Here is a 15,702-nt window from a genome sequence, read left to right on the forward strand (position 1 = left end):
CCATAACATCCTCATTCCTCTCAAACCATAACATCCTCATCCCTCTCAAACCATAACATCTCCATTCCTCTCAAACCATAACATCCTCATTCCTCTCAAACCATAACATCCTCATCCCTCTCAAACCATAACATCCTCATTCCTCTCAAACCATAACATCCTCATTCCTCTCAAACCATAACATCCTCATCCCTCTCAAACCATAACATCTTCATCCCTCTCAAACCATAACATCCTCATTCCTCTCAAACCATAACATCCTCATCCCTCTCAAACCATAACATCTCCATTCCTCTCAAACCATAACATCCTCATTCCTCTCAAACCATAACATCCTCATTCCTCTCAAACCATAACATCCTCATCCCTCTCAAACCATAACATCTCCATTCCTCTCAAACCATAACATCTCCATTCCTCTCAAACCATAACATCCTCATCCCTCTCAAACCATAACATCTCCATTCCTCTCAAACCATAACATCCTCATTCCTCTCAAACCATAACATCCTCATCCCTCTCAAACCATAACATCCTCATCCCTCTCAAACCATAACATCCTCATTCCTCTCAAACCATAACATCCTCATTCCTCTCAAACCATAACATCCTCATTCCTCTCAAACCATAACATCTCCATTCCTCTCAAACCATAACATCTTCATCCCTCTCTCTTCTCTCTCTCATCTTCATTCCTCTCAAACCATAACATCCTCATCCCTCTCAAACCATAACATCTTCATCCCTCTCTCTTCTCTCTCTCATCTTCATTCCTCTCAAACCATAACATCCTCATCCCTCTCAAACCATAACATTTATATATTTATTTACTATTTTTTAATTCCTCATCAATCCCTCTCTCTTCTCTCTCTCCTCTTCATCCCTCTCTCTTCTCTCTCTCCTCTTCATCGCCCTCTCTCTCCTCTTCATCCCTCTCTTCTCCCTCTCCTCTTCATCCCTCTCTCTTCTCTCTCTCCTCTTCATCCCTCTCTCTTCTCTCTCTCCTCTTCATCCCTCTCTCTTCTCTCTCTCCTCATCAATCCACAGGGGATTTTAACAGTTTTTTTTTTAAACAAGTCATGTTCTTAACGGGTGTGTGCCTATTAGTTACTGGGATAAGCAATTTCATAAATGTGTCAAGTGCAACGTCTGGGTTGCTTCTCATTACACACCACGGACCAACAAATATTCTTTACATCAACAACATGGGAATCATGAAACAAAACATATTGTATGACCTCATACACTATATTAGGCCCAGCCTTTGGAACTGGTTTTCCTACGTTGAGAGAATGCCAAGAGTGGTGCAAAGCTGGCATCAAGGCAAAGGGTGGCTATATTGAAGAATCTCAAATATATTCAAAATTTTTTAAACACTTTTTTGGTTACTAAATGATTCCATATGTGTTATTTCATAGTTTTGATGTCTTCACTATTATTCTACAATGTAGAAAATAGTTTAAACAATAAGAAAAACCCTGGAATGTGTAGGTGTTCTAGAACCCTGGAATGTGTAGGTGTTCTAGAACCCTGGAATGTGTAGGTGTTCTAGAACCCTGGAATGTGTCGGTGTTCTAGAACCCTGGAATGTGTAGGTGTTCTAGAACCCTGGAATGTGTAGGTGTTCTAGAACCCTGGAATGTGTAGGTGTTCTAGAACCCTGGAATGTGTAGGCGTGTCCAAATTTTTGACTCTCAGTTGATATCACATATATTATCAAGCATTTCACACACGTTATCCAGATACTGACTGTTAACACTTGGTGGTCTATAGCAGCTTCCCACCAGAATGGGCTTTGGGTGAGGCAGATTAATCTGTAGCCATTATTACATCAACAGTATTTAACATGAGATCCTCTCTAATCTTTACAGGAATGTGGTTTTGAATATAAACAGCCACACCTCCACCATTGGAATTCCTGTCTTTTCTAGTAAATGTTATAACCATGTATTGCTACCACTGTATCATTAAAGGTATTGTCTAAGTAGAGTTTCAGATATAGTCAGAATATGAATGTAATCTGTTACTAGCAAGTTATTCATTTCATGAACCTTGTTTCTTAAAGCTACGTAGGTTAACCTTTCTGATCTCCCCATCCCGGATCCGGGTTCGTGAATACAGACTCAAGCTCATTACCATAACGCAACGTTAACTATTCATGAAAATCGCAAATCAAATGAAATAAATATGCTAGCTCTCAAGCTTAGCCTTTTGTTAACAACACTGTCATCTCAGATTTTCAAAATATGCTTCTCAACCATTGCAAAACAATCATTTGTGTAACAGTATTGATGGCTAACGTAGCATTTAGCATTAGCATTCAGCTGGCAACATTTACACAAAAAAACAGAAAAGCATTCAAAAAAATCATTTACCTTTGAAGAACTTCAGATGTTTTCATTGAGGAGACTCTCAGATAGCAAATGTTCAGTTTTTCCTGAAAGATTATTTGTTTAGGACAAATCGCTCCGTTTTCTGCGTCACGTTTAGCTATGAAAAAACCCCTGTATCCAGGATTGTGTAAATCTATCAGCAAGCTCATTAGCATAACACAACGTTAACTATTTATGAAAATCGCAAATGAAATGAAATAAATATGCCATCTCTCAAGCTTAGCCTTTTGTAAACAACACTGTCATCTCAGATTTTCAAAATATGCTTCTCAACCATAGGAAAACAATCATTTGTGTAAAAGTAGCTAGCTAGAGTTAGCATTTCGCGTTAGCATTTAGCGTTAGCATTAGCGTTAGCATCCAGCACGCAACATTAACAAAAACATAAAAGCCTTCAAATAAAATCATTTACCTTTGAAGAACTTCTGATGTTTTCAATGAGGATACTCTCAGTTAGATAGCAGATGCTCAGTTTTTCCAAAAAGATTCCTTGTGTATTAGAAATAGCTCTGTTTTATACATCACATTTGGCTACCAAAAAAAATCCATAAATTCAGTCCTCAAAACGCAAACTTTTTTCCAAATTAACTCCATAATATCGACTGAAAACATGGCAGACGTTGTTTAGAATCAATCCTCAAGGTGTTTTTCACATATCTCTTCATTGATACATCGTTCTTGGAAACATGGTTTCTCTCCTGAATCCCAGGAGAAAATGCCTGCACCTGAAGATTACGCACAAATTTAGACAAAGGACACCGGGCGGACCTCTGGAAAATGTAGTCTCTTATGGCCAATCTTCCAATGATATGCCTACAAATACGTCACAATGCTGCTAAGACCTTGGGCGAACGACAGAAAGTGTAGGCTCATTCGTTGCGCAATCACAGCCATATAAGGAGAGAATGGAAAACAGAGCTTCAGAAATTCTGCTAATTCCTGGGTGATGCATCATCTTGGTTTCGCCTGTAGAATGAGTTCTGGGGCACTTACAGACAAAATCTTTGCAGATTCTGAAACTTCAGAGTGTTTTCTTTCCAAAACTGTCAAGAATATGCATAGTCGAGCATCTTTTCGTGACAAAATATCGCGCTTAAAACGGGAACGTTTTTTATCCAAAAATGAAATAGCGCCCCTAGAGCTCTAACTGGTTAACGTGGGCCATTTTTGAGCACTTTTCTGTGATGCTTGCTTGTTTTCATTGCTTTACTGGGAAACTTATCAGAAGTAGACATTCTCATGTTATTTATGTTAGTGCAGGGTGAGCTGCACACGGTGTACTTCCTCCTAGGGCAAACCCGCATCAGTATTAACAGCATAAATCTGGTTCCTAGGCACGTGATTGCTGCGTACAATAGATGTAGTATATGGTGATCCAATGTGATTTGGTCAACAGGTGCCAGGATGCAGGATATGGACATCATGGATCTGCACCCCTCCCTTACACCTGAGGTTGAAGACTTTCTGCCAGGTAACCCTGGACTAACACATAGATATAGTTACCCTGGACTAACACAGAGATATAGTTACCCTGGACTAACACAGAGATATAGTTACCCTGGACTAACACATAGATATAGTTACCCTGGACTAACACATAGATATAGTTACCCTGGACTAACACAGAGATATAGTTACCCTGGACTAACACATAGATATAGTTACCCTGGACTAACACAGATATATAGTTACCCTGGACTAACACAGAGATATAGTTACCCTGGACTAAACACTGATCTACAGAGATATAGTAACCCTGGACTAACACATAGATATAGTTACCCTGGACTAACACAGAGATATAGTTACCCTGGACTAAACACGGATCTACAGAGATATAGTTACCCTGGACTAACACAGAGATATAGTTACCCTGGACTAAACACGGATCTACAGAGATATAGTTACCCTGGACTAACACAGAGATATAGTTACCCTGGACTAACACAGAGATATAGTTACCCTGGACTAAACACGGATCTACAGAGATATAGTTACCCTGGACTAACACAGAGATATAGTTACCCTGGACTAACACAGAGATATAGTTACCCTGGACTAAACACGGATCTACAGAGATATAGTTACCCTGGACTAACACAGAGATATAGTTACCCTGGACTAACACAGAGATATAATTACCCTGGACTAACACAGAGATATAGTTACCCTGGACTAAACACGGATCTACAGAGATATAGTTACCCTGGACTAACACAGAGATATAGTTACCCTGGACTAACACAGAGATATAGTTACCCTGGACTAACACAGAGATATAGTTACCCTGGACTAACAAAGAGATATAGTTACCCTGGACTAACACAGAGATATAGTTACCCTGGACTAAACACGGATCTACAGAGATATAGTTACCCTGGACTAACACAGAGATATAGTTACCCTGGACTAACACAGAGATATAATTGCCCTGGACTAAACACTGATCTACAGAGATATAGTTACCCTGGACTAACACAGAGATATAGTTACCCTGGACTAACACAGAGATATAGTTACCCTGGACTAACACAGAGATATAGTTACCCTGCACTAACACAGAGATATAGTTACCCTGGACTAACACAGATATATAGTTACCCTGGACTAACACAGAGATATAGTTACCCTGGACTAAACACTGATCTACAGAGATATAGTTACCCTGGACTAACACAGAGATATAGTTACCCTGGACTAACACAGAGATATAGTTACCCTGGACTAACACAGAGATATAGTTACCCTGGACTAACACAGAGATATAGTTACCCTGGACTAACACAGAGATATAGTTACCCCGGACTAACACAGAGATATAGTTACCCTGGACTAACACAGATATATAGTTACCCTGGACTAAACACTGTTCTACATAGACATAGTTACCCTGGACTAGCCTGTTATCTCTGTTAGCTCTGTTAGCTCTGTTAGCCCTGTTAGCTCTGTTAGCCCTGTTAGCCCTGTTATCTCTATGCCCTGTTAGCCCTGTTATCTCTGTTAGCCCTGTTAGCCCTGTTAGCTTTGTTAGCTCTGTTAGCTCTGTTAGCCCTGTTAGCCTTGTTAGCTCTGTTACCCTGTTAGCTTTGTTAGCTTTGTTAGCTCTGTTAGCTCTGTTAGCCCTGTTAGCTCTGTTAACATCTTATCTATGTTACCCAACTATTCTGATTCATCCCCAACACCTGTTAGCCCTGTTAGCTGTCCCCAGAGCAGGTTTGTTCTGAAGGATTCGTTGCCATTACCTGGCTAAATGGTGAACCACTTTTGTGGTACCAGTTATCCTGAATTTAACTCAAGAGTTGACTAAAGTTACCTTGGTAGTTTATAGGACTCGGGTAACCGTGCAACAATTACCTTGGTAGTTTATAGGACTCAGGTAACCGTGCAACAATTACCTTGGTAGTTTATAGGACTCAGGTAACCATGCAACAATTACCTTGGTAGTTATAGAGCTCAGGTAACCATGCAACAATTACCTTGGTAGTTTATAGGACTCAGGTAACCATGCAACAATTACCTTGGTAGTTTATAGGACTCAGGTAACCGTGCAACAATTACCTTGGTAGTTTATAGGACTCAGGTAACCATGCAACAATTACCTTGGTAGTTATAGGGCTACCAGGTAACCGTGCAACAATTACCTTGGTAGTTATAGGGCTACCAGGTAACCGTGCAACAATTACCTTGGTAGTTATAGGGCTACCAGGTAACCGTGCAACAATTACCTTGGTAGTTATAGGGCTACCAGGTAACCGTGCAACAATTACCTTGGTAGTTATAGGGCTACCAGGTAACCGTGCAACATAACACTGTTCTACAAAGGACAATGTTCAGAAACGTTTGGTTCTGATAACTCACTCACACACAACCCCTGCACCCAAACCACAGGAGGTTGGTGGCACTTTAATTTGGGAGGACGGGCTTGTGGTAATGGCTGGAGAGGACGAGGTGGAATGGTATCAAACACATGGTTTCCATGGTTTCCGTGGTTTGATGCCATTCCATTCGCTCCGTTCCAGCCATTTTTACGAGCCGTCCTCCAATCAGCAGCAGTCCCCCCCAAACACTGTTCTATAAAGGAGAACTGTTCATTACAAAACGTTTAGTTCCACATATCTCACACACACACACACACACACACACACACACACACACACACACACACACACACACACACACACACACACACACACACACACACACACACACACACAGACACACACACACACACACACACACACACACACACACACACACACTGTTAACCCCTGCAGCCAAACACTGTTCTATAAAGGAGAACTGTTCATTACAAAACGTTTAGTTCCACATATCTCACACACACACACACACACACACACACACACACACACACACACACACACACACACACACACTGTTAACCCCTGCAGCCAAACACTGTTCTATAAAGGGAACTGTTCTTCTATACAGGACATAGTGTTGATGAACATGATTAGAGGACGTTAAGTCCCTCAACTCTGCACCGTAACACTCTATTCCTCCTCCTCATAAATCCACCTTCCTGTCTCCCTGTCCCAATATTCCTCCTCCTCCTCTATTCCTCCTCTAGTAATCCACCTTCCTGTATCCCTGTCCCAATATTCCTCCTCCTCTATTCCTCCTCTAGTAATCCACCTTCCTGTATCCCTGTCCCAATATTCCTCGTCCTCCTCTATTCCTCCTCCAGAAATCCACCTTCCTGTCTCCCTGTCCCAATATTCCTCCTCCTCCTCTATTCCTCCTCTAGTAATCCACCTTCCTGTATCCCTGTCCCAATATTCCTCCTCTTCCTCTATTCCTCCTCCAGAAATCCACCTTCCTGTATCCCTGTCCCAATATTCCTCCTCCTCCTCTATTCCTCCTCCTGATAAATCCACCTTCCTGTCTCCCTGTCCCAATATTCCTCCTCTCCCTTCTATTCCTCCTCCAGTAATCCACCTTCCTGTATCCCTGTCCCAATATTCCTCCTCCTCCTCTATTCCTCCTCCTGATAAATCCACCTTCCTGTCTCCCTGTCCCAATATTCCTCCTCTTCCTCTATTCCTCCTCCTGATAAATCCACCTTCCTGTATCCCTGTCCCAATATTCCTCCTCCTCCTCTATTCCTCCTCCTGATAAATCAACCTTCCTGTCTCCCTGTCCCAATATTCCTCTTCTCCCGACTTCGTTTGTGTCTCCATCTCCTAATAGTCCTGCTCACCTTGGAAAGGTGTCTTTTCGGGCGCCCCAAGAACCTTTCACTCATGAGGGAACGGATATAGTTGTTGTTATAATATTCACTTCACTTCCTGTTTAGTCACTGCCAGGGAGGTGATTGGCTGTTTAGTCACAGCCAGGTAAAATGATTGGCTGTTTAGTCACAGCCGGGGAGGTGATTGGCTGTTTAGTCAGAACCAGGGAAGGTGATTGGCTGTTTAGTCAGAACCAGGGAAGGTGATTGGCTGTTTAGTCAGAACCAGGGAAGGTGATTGGCTGTTTAGTCAGAACCAGGGAAGGTGATTGGCTGTTTAGTCACTGCCAGGTAAAGTGATTGGCTGTTTAGTCACAGCCAGGTAAAATGATTGGCTGTTTAGTCACAGCCGGGGAGGTGATTGGCTGTTTAGTCAGAACCAGGGAAGGTGATTGGCTGTTTAGTCAGAACCAGGGAAGGTGATTGGCTGTTTAGTCAGAACCAGGGAAGGTGATTGGCTGTTTAGTCAGAACCAGGGAAGGTGATTGGCTGTTTAGTCAGAACCAGGGAAGGTGATTGGCTGTTTAGTCAGAACCAGGGAAGGTGATTGGCTGTTTAGTCAGAACCAGGGAAGGTGATTGGCTGTTTAGTCAGAACCAGGGAAGGTGATTGGCTGTTTAGTCACAGCCAGGTAAAGTGATTGGCTGTTTAGTCACAGCCAGGTAAAGTGATTGGCTGTTTAGTCACAGCCGGGAAGGTGATTGGCTGTTTAGTCAGAACCAGGGAAGGTGATTGGCTGTTTAGTCAGAACCAGGGAAGGTGATTGGCTGTTTAGTCAGAACCAGGGAAGGTGATTGGCTGTTTAGTCAGAACCAGGGAAGGTGATTGGCTGTTTAGTCAGAACCAGGGAAGGTGATTGGCTGTTTAGTCACAGCCGGGGAAGGTGATTGGCTGTTTAGTCAGAACCAGGGAAGGTGATTGGCTGTTTAGTCACAGCCGGGAAGGTGATTGGCTGTTTAGTCACAGCCGGGGAAGGTGATTGGCTGTTTAGTCAGAACCAGGGAAGGTGATTGGCTGTTTAGTCAGAACCAGGGAAGGTGATTGGCTGTTTAGTCACAGCCGGGGGAGGTGATTGGCTGTTTAGTCAGAACCAGGGAAGGTGATTGGCTGTTTAGTCAGAACCAGGGAAGGTGATTGGCTGTTTAGTCAGAACCAGGGAAGGTGATTGCCTGTTTAGTCAGAACCAGGGAAGGTGATTGGCTGTTTAGTCAGAACCAGGGAAGGTGATTGTCTGTTTGACTGCTGTTTTCTTCCTGTTTCTCAGAATTAGACCTGGATGGCTTTCTGGAACACGAGGATTTTCCTTTTGACTTCAATGGTAAGTTACACACACACACACACACACACACACACACACACACACACACACACACACACACACACACACACACACACACACACACACAGACACAGACACAGACACAGACACAGACACAGACACAGACACAGACACTGTTAACCCCTGCAGCCAAACACTGTTCTATAAAGGAGAACTGTTCATTACAAAACGTTTAGTTCCACATATCTCACACACACACACACACACACACACACACACACACACACACACACACACACACACACACACACACACACACACACACACACACACACACACACACACACACACACACACACACACAGTGACTGGCTGATTGACTCAAAGCATTTTTCTCCCGTTTCAGATGCTCTGTTTGACCTGGACTTTAATGTGGACATACAGACTGGTAAGGAGTTTAGAACAGGTGCTTCTAGTCGTTGTGTTTCTATACCTGGTGAGGTCCCAGAGTCACTCCACTTTACTGTGGACATACAGACAGGTAAGGAGTTTAGAACAGGTGCTTCTAGTCGTTGTGTTTCTATACCTGGTGAGGTCCCAGAGTCACTCCACTTTAATGTGGACATACAGACAGGTGAGGAGTTTAGAAACAGGTGCTTCTAGTCGTTGTGTTTCTATACCTGGTGAGGTCCCAGAGTCACTCCACTTTAATGTGGACATACAGACTGGTAAGGAGTTTAGAAACAGGTGCTTCTAGTCGTTGTGTTTCTATACCTGGTGAGGTCCCAGAGTCACTCCACTTTAATGTGGACATACAGACAGGTAAGGAGTTTAGAACAGGTGCTTCTAGTCGTTGTGTTTCTATACCTGGTGAGGTCCCAGAGTTACTACACTTTACTGTGGACATACAGACAGGTAAGGAGTTTAGAACAGGTGCTTCTAGTCGTTGTGTTTCTATACCTGTTGAGGTCCCAGAGTTACTACACTTTAATGTGGACATACAGACAGGTAAGGAGTTTAGAACAGGTGCTTCTAGTTGTTGTGTTTCTATACCTGGTGAGGTCCCAGAGTCACTCCACTTTAATGTGGACATACAGACAGGTAAGGAGTTTAGAACAGGTGCTTCTAGTCGTTGTGTTTCTATACCTGGTGAGGTCCCAGAGTCACTCCACTTTACTGTGGACATACAGACAGGTAAGGAGTTTAGAAACAGGTGCTTCTAGTCGTTGTGTTTCTATACCTGGTGAGGTCCCAGAGTCACTCCACTTTAATGTGGACATACAGACAGGTAAGGAGTTTAGAACAGGTGCTTCTAGTCGTTGTGTTTCTATACCTGGTGAGGTCCCAGAGTCACTCCACTTTAATGTGGACATACAGACTGGTAAGGAGTTTAGAACAGGTGCTTCTAGTCGTTGTGTTTCTATACCTGGTGAGGTCCCAGAGTCACTCCACTTTACTGTGGACATACAGACTGGTAAGGAGTTTAGAACAGGTGCTTCTAGTCGTTGTGTTTCTATACCTGGTGAGGTCCCAGAGTCGCTCCACTTTAATGTGGACATACAGACAGGTGAGGAGTTTAGAACAGGTGCTTCTAGTCGTTGTGTTTCTATACCTGGTGAGGTCCCAGAGTCACTCCACTTTAATGTGGACATACAGACAGGTAAGGAGTTTAGAACAGGTGCTTCTAGACGTTGTGTTTCTATACCTGGTGAGGTCCCAGAGTCACTCCACTTTAATGTGGACATACAGACAGGTAAGGAGTTTAGAACAGGTGCTTCTAGTCGTTGTGTTTCTATACCTGGTGAGGTCCCAGAGTCACTCCACTTTACTGTGGACATACAGACAGGTAAGGAGTTTAGAACAGGTGCTTCTAGTCGTTGTGTTTCTATATCTGTTGAGGTCCCAGAGTCACTCCACTTTACTGTGGACATACAGACAGGTAAGGAGTTTAGAACAGGTGCTTCTAGTCGTTGTGTTTCTATACCTGGTGAGGTCCCAGAGTCACTCCACTTTAATGTGGACATACAGACAGGTAAGGAGTTTAGAACAGGTGCTTCTAGTCGTTGTGTTTCTATACCTGGTGAGGTCCCAGAGTCACTCCACTTTACTGTGGACATACAGACAGTTAAGGAGTTTAGAAACAGGTGCTTCTAGTCGTTGTGTTTCTATACCTGGTGAGGTCCCAGAGTCACTCCACTTTAATGTGGACATACAGACAGGTAAGGAGTTTAGAACAGGTGCTTCTAGTCGTTGTGTTTCTATACCTGGTGAGGTCCCAGAGTCACTCCACTTTAATGTGGACATACAGACTGGTAAGGAGTTTAGAACAGGTGCTTCTAGTCGTTGTGTTTCTATACCTGGTGAGGTCCCAGAGTCACTCCACTTTACTTTGGACATACAGACTGGTAAGGAGTTTAGAACAGGTGCTTCTAGTCGTTGTGTTTCTATACCTGGTGAGGTCCCAGAGTCGCTCCACTTTAATGTGGACATACAGACAGGTGAGGAGTTTAGAACAGGTGCTTCTAGTCGTTGTGTTTCTATACCTGGTGAGGTCCCAGAGTCACTCCACTTTAATGTGGACATACAGACAGGTAAGGAGTTTAGAACAGGTGCTTCTAGACGTTGTGTTTCTATACCTGGTGAGGTCCCAGAGTCACTCCACTTTAATGTGGACATACAGACAGGTAAGGAGTTTAGAACAGGTGCTTCTAGTCGTTGTGTTTCTATACCTGGTTAGGTCCCAGAGTCACTCCACTTTAATGTGGACATACAGACTGGTAAGGAGTTTAGAACAGGTGCTTCTAGACGTTGTGTTTCTATACCTGGTGAGGTCCCAGAGTCACTCCACTTTAATGTGGACATACAGACAGGTAAGGAGTTTAGAACAGGTGCTTCTAGACGTTGTGTTTCTATACCTGGTGAGGTCCCAGAGTCACTCCACTTTAATGTGGACATACAGACAGGTAAGGAGTTTAGAATAGGTGCTTCTAGTCGTTGTGTTTCTATACCTGGTGAGGTCCCAGAGTCACTCCACTTTAATGTGGACATACAGACAGGTAAGGAGTTTAGAACAGGTGCTTCTAGTCGTTGTGTTTCTATACCTGGTGAGGTCCCAGAGTCACTCCACTTTAATGTGGACATACAGACTGGTAAGGAGTTTAGAACAGGTGCTTCTAGTCGTTGTGTTTCTATACCTGGTGAGGTCCCAGAGTCACTCCACTTTAATGTGGACATACAGACAGGTAAGGAGTTTAGAACAGGTGCTTCTAGTCGTTGTGTTTCTATACCTGGTGAGGTCCCAGAGTCACTCCACTTTAATGTGGACATACAGACAGGTAAGGAGTTTAGAACAGGTGCTTCTAGTCGTTGTGTTTCTATACCTGGTGAGGTCCCAGAGTCACTCCACTTTAATGTGGACATACAGACTGGTAAGGAGTTTAGAACAGGTGCTTCTAGTCGTTGTGTTTCTATACCTGGTGAGGTCCCAGAGTCACTCCACTTTACTGTGGACATACAGACAGGTAAGGAGTTTAGAATAGGTGCTTCTAGTCGTTGTGTTTCTATACCTGGTGAGGTCCCAGAGTCACTCCACTTTAATGTGGACATACAGACAGACGGGTAAGGAGTTTAGAAACAGGTGCTTCTAGTCGTTGTGTTTCTATACCTGGTGAGGTCCCAGAGTCACTCCACTGTAATGTGGACATACAGACTGGTAAGGAGTTTAGAACAGGTGCTTCTAGTCGTTGTGTTTCTATACCTGGTGAGGTCCCAGAGTCACTTCACTTTGATGTGGACATACAGACTGGTAAGGAGTTTAGAACAGGTGCTTCTAGTCGTTGTGTTTCTATACCTGGTGAGGTCCCAGAGTCACCCAACTTTAATGTGCACACACAGACTGGTGAGGAGTTTAGAACAGGTGCTTCTAGACGTTGTGTTTCTATACCTGGTGAGGTCCCAGAGTCACTCCACTTTGATGTGGACATACAGACTGGTAAGGAGTTTAGAACAGGTGCTTCTAGTCGTTGTGTTTCTATACCTGGTGAGGTCCCAGAGTCACCCAACTTTAATGTGGACATACAGACTGGTGAGGAGTTTAGAACAGGTGCTTCTAGTCGTTGTGTTTCTATGATGCCGTCTGTCTGTTCTAGTGGGTGTGTTTCTATACCTGGTGATGCCGTCTGTCTGTTCTAGTGGGTGTGTTTCTATGATGCCGTCTGTCTGTTCTAGTGGCTGTGTTTCTATGATGCCGTCTGTCTGTTCTAGTGGTTGTGTTTCTATGATACCGTCTGTCTGTTCTAGTGGTTGTGTTTCTATGATGCCGTCTGTCTGTTCTAGTGGTTGTGTTTCTATGATGCCATCTGTCTGTTCTAGTGGTTGTGTTTCTATGATGCCGTCTGTCTGTTCTAGTGGTTGTCTTTCTATAACCGGTGACGCCATCTGTCTGTTCTAGTGGTTGTGTTTCTATACCCGGTGATGCCATCTGTCTGTTCTAGTGGTTGTGTTTCTATGATACCATCTGTCTGTTCTAGTGGTTTTGTTTCTATACCCGGTGATGCCATCTGTCTGTTCTAGCGGTTGTGTTTCTATGATACCATCTGTCTGTTCTAGTGGTTTTGTTTCTATACCCGGTGATGCCATCTGTCTGTTCTAGCGGTTGTGTTTCTATGATACCATCTGTCTGTTCTAGTGGTTGTGTTTCTATACCTGGTGATGCCGTCTGTCTTTTCTAGTGGATGTGTTTCTATGATGCCGTCTGTCTGTTCTAGTGGTTGTGTTTCTATGATGCCGTCTGTCTGTTCTAGTGGTTGTGTTTCTATGATACCGTCTGTCTGTTCTAGTGGTTGTGTTTCTATGATGCTGTCTGTCTGTTCTAGTGGGTGTGTTTCTATGATGCCGTCTGTCTGTTCTAGTGGTTGTGTTTCTATGATGCCGTCTGTCTGTTCTAGTGGTTGTGTTTCTATACCCGGTGATGCCGTCTGTCTGTTCTAGTGGTTGTGTTTCTATGATGCCTTCTGTCTGTTCTAGTGGTTGTGTTTCTATGATGCCGTCTGTCTGTTCTAGTGGTTGTCTTTCTATAACCGGTGACGCCATCTGTCTGTTCTAGTGGTTGTGTTTCTATACCCGGTGATGCCATCTGTCTGTTCTAGCGGTTGTGTTTCTATGATGCCATCTGTCTGTTCTAGTGGTTTTGTTTCTATACCCGGTGATGCCATCTGTCTGTTCTAGCGGTTGTGTTTCTATGATACCATCTGTCTGTTCTAGTGGTTTTGTTTCTACACCCGGTGATGCCATCTGTCTGTTCTAGTGGTTGTGTTTCAATGATACAATCTGTCTGTTCTAGTGGTTTTGTTTCTATACCTGGTGACAGCACCTGTCTGTTCTAGCGGTTGTGTTTCTATACCCGGTGACGCCGTCTGTCTGTTCTAGTGGTTGTGTTTCTGTACCCGGTGATGCCAGGTCCCAGAGTAAACTCTCTCACTTCCTCTGTCTGGTGTGGTGTGTAGGTGAGGTTGCCATGCCGACAGCTGTGGCCGAGCCAGGCGACCAGAAACAGAACTGCGAGACACAGAGAGGTAAACGCGCCTCATTCAGATATAAATGGCTTGGCGTATTAAAGACTTTAATAAACTGTTGTTGCTGCTTGACTTATTATTATGATTTTTATTTTTAAATGCCTTCCTCACCATCTTAAATAAGCATGCCTCATTCAAGAAAGTTAGAACCAGGAACAGATATAGCCTTTGGTTCTCTCCAGCCCTTAACCAGCACAAAAAACATCCTGTGGCGTTCTGCATTCGCATCGAACAGCCCCCGTGATATGCATCTGTTCAGGGAAGCTAGAAACCATTATACACAGGCAGTTAGAGAAGCCAAGGCTAGCTTTTTCAAGCAGAAATTTGCTTCCTGCAACACAAACTTAAAAAAGGTTCTGGGACACTCTAAAGTCCATGGAGAATAAGAACCCCTCCTCCCAGCTTCCCACTGCACTGAAGATAGGAAACACTGTCACCACTGATAAATCCACCATAATTGAGAATTTCAATAAGCATTTTTCTACGGCTGGCCATGCTTTCCACCTGGCTACTCCTACCCCGGTCAACAGCACTGCACCCCCCACAGCAACTCGCCCAAGCCTTCCCCATTTCTCCTTCTCCCAAAAAGCTGATGTTCTGAAAGAGCTGCAACATCTGGACCCCTACAAATCAGCCGGGCTAGACAATCTGGACCCTTTCTTTCTAAAATTATCTGCTGAAATTGTTGCCACCCCTATTACTAGCCTGGTCAACCTCTCTTTTGTATCGTCTGAGATCCCCAAAGATTGGAAAGCTGCTGCGGTCATCCCCCTCTTCAAAGGGGGGGGGCACTCTAGACCCAAACTGCTACAGACCTATATCTATCCCACCATGCCTTTCTAAGGTCTTCGAAAGCCAAGTTAACAAACAGATTACCAACCATTTTGAATCCCACCATACCTTCTCTGCTATGCAATCTGGTTTCAGAGCTGGTCACGGGTGCATCTCAGCCACGCTCAAGGTCCTAAACGACATCATAACCGCCATCGATAAGAAACAATACTGTGCAGCCGTCTTCATTGATCTGGCCAAGGCTTTCGACTCTGTCAATCACCACATCCTCATCGGCAGACTCGACAGCCTTGGTTTCTCAAATGATTGCCTCGCCTGGTTCACCAACTACTTCTCAGACAGAGTTCAGTGTGTCAAATCGGAGGGAATGTTGTCCGGGCCTCTGTGGGGGTGCCACAGGGTTCAATTCTTGGACCG

The sequence above is a fragment of the Oncorhynchus mykiss genome, unplaced genomic scaffold (assembly GCF_013265735.2).
Source record: "Oncorhynchus mykiss isolate Arlee unplaced genomic scaffold, USDA_OmykA_1.1 un_scaffold_120, whole genome shotgun sequence".
Lineage (NCBI taxonomy): Eukaryota > Metazoa > Chordata > Actinopteri > Salmoniformes > Salmonidae > Oncorhynchus > Oncorhynchus mykiss.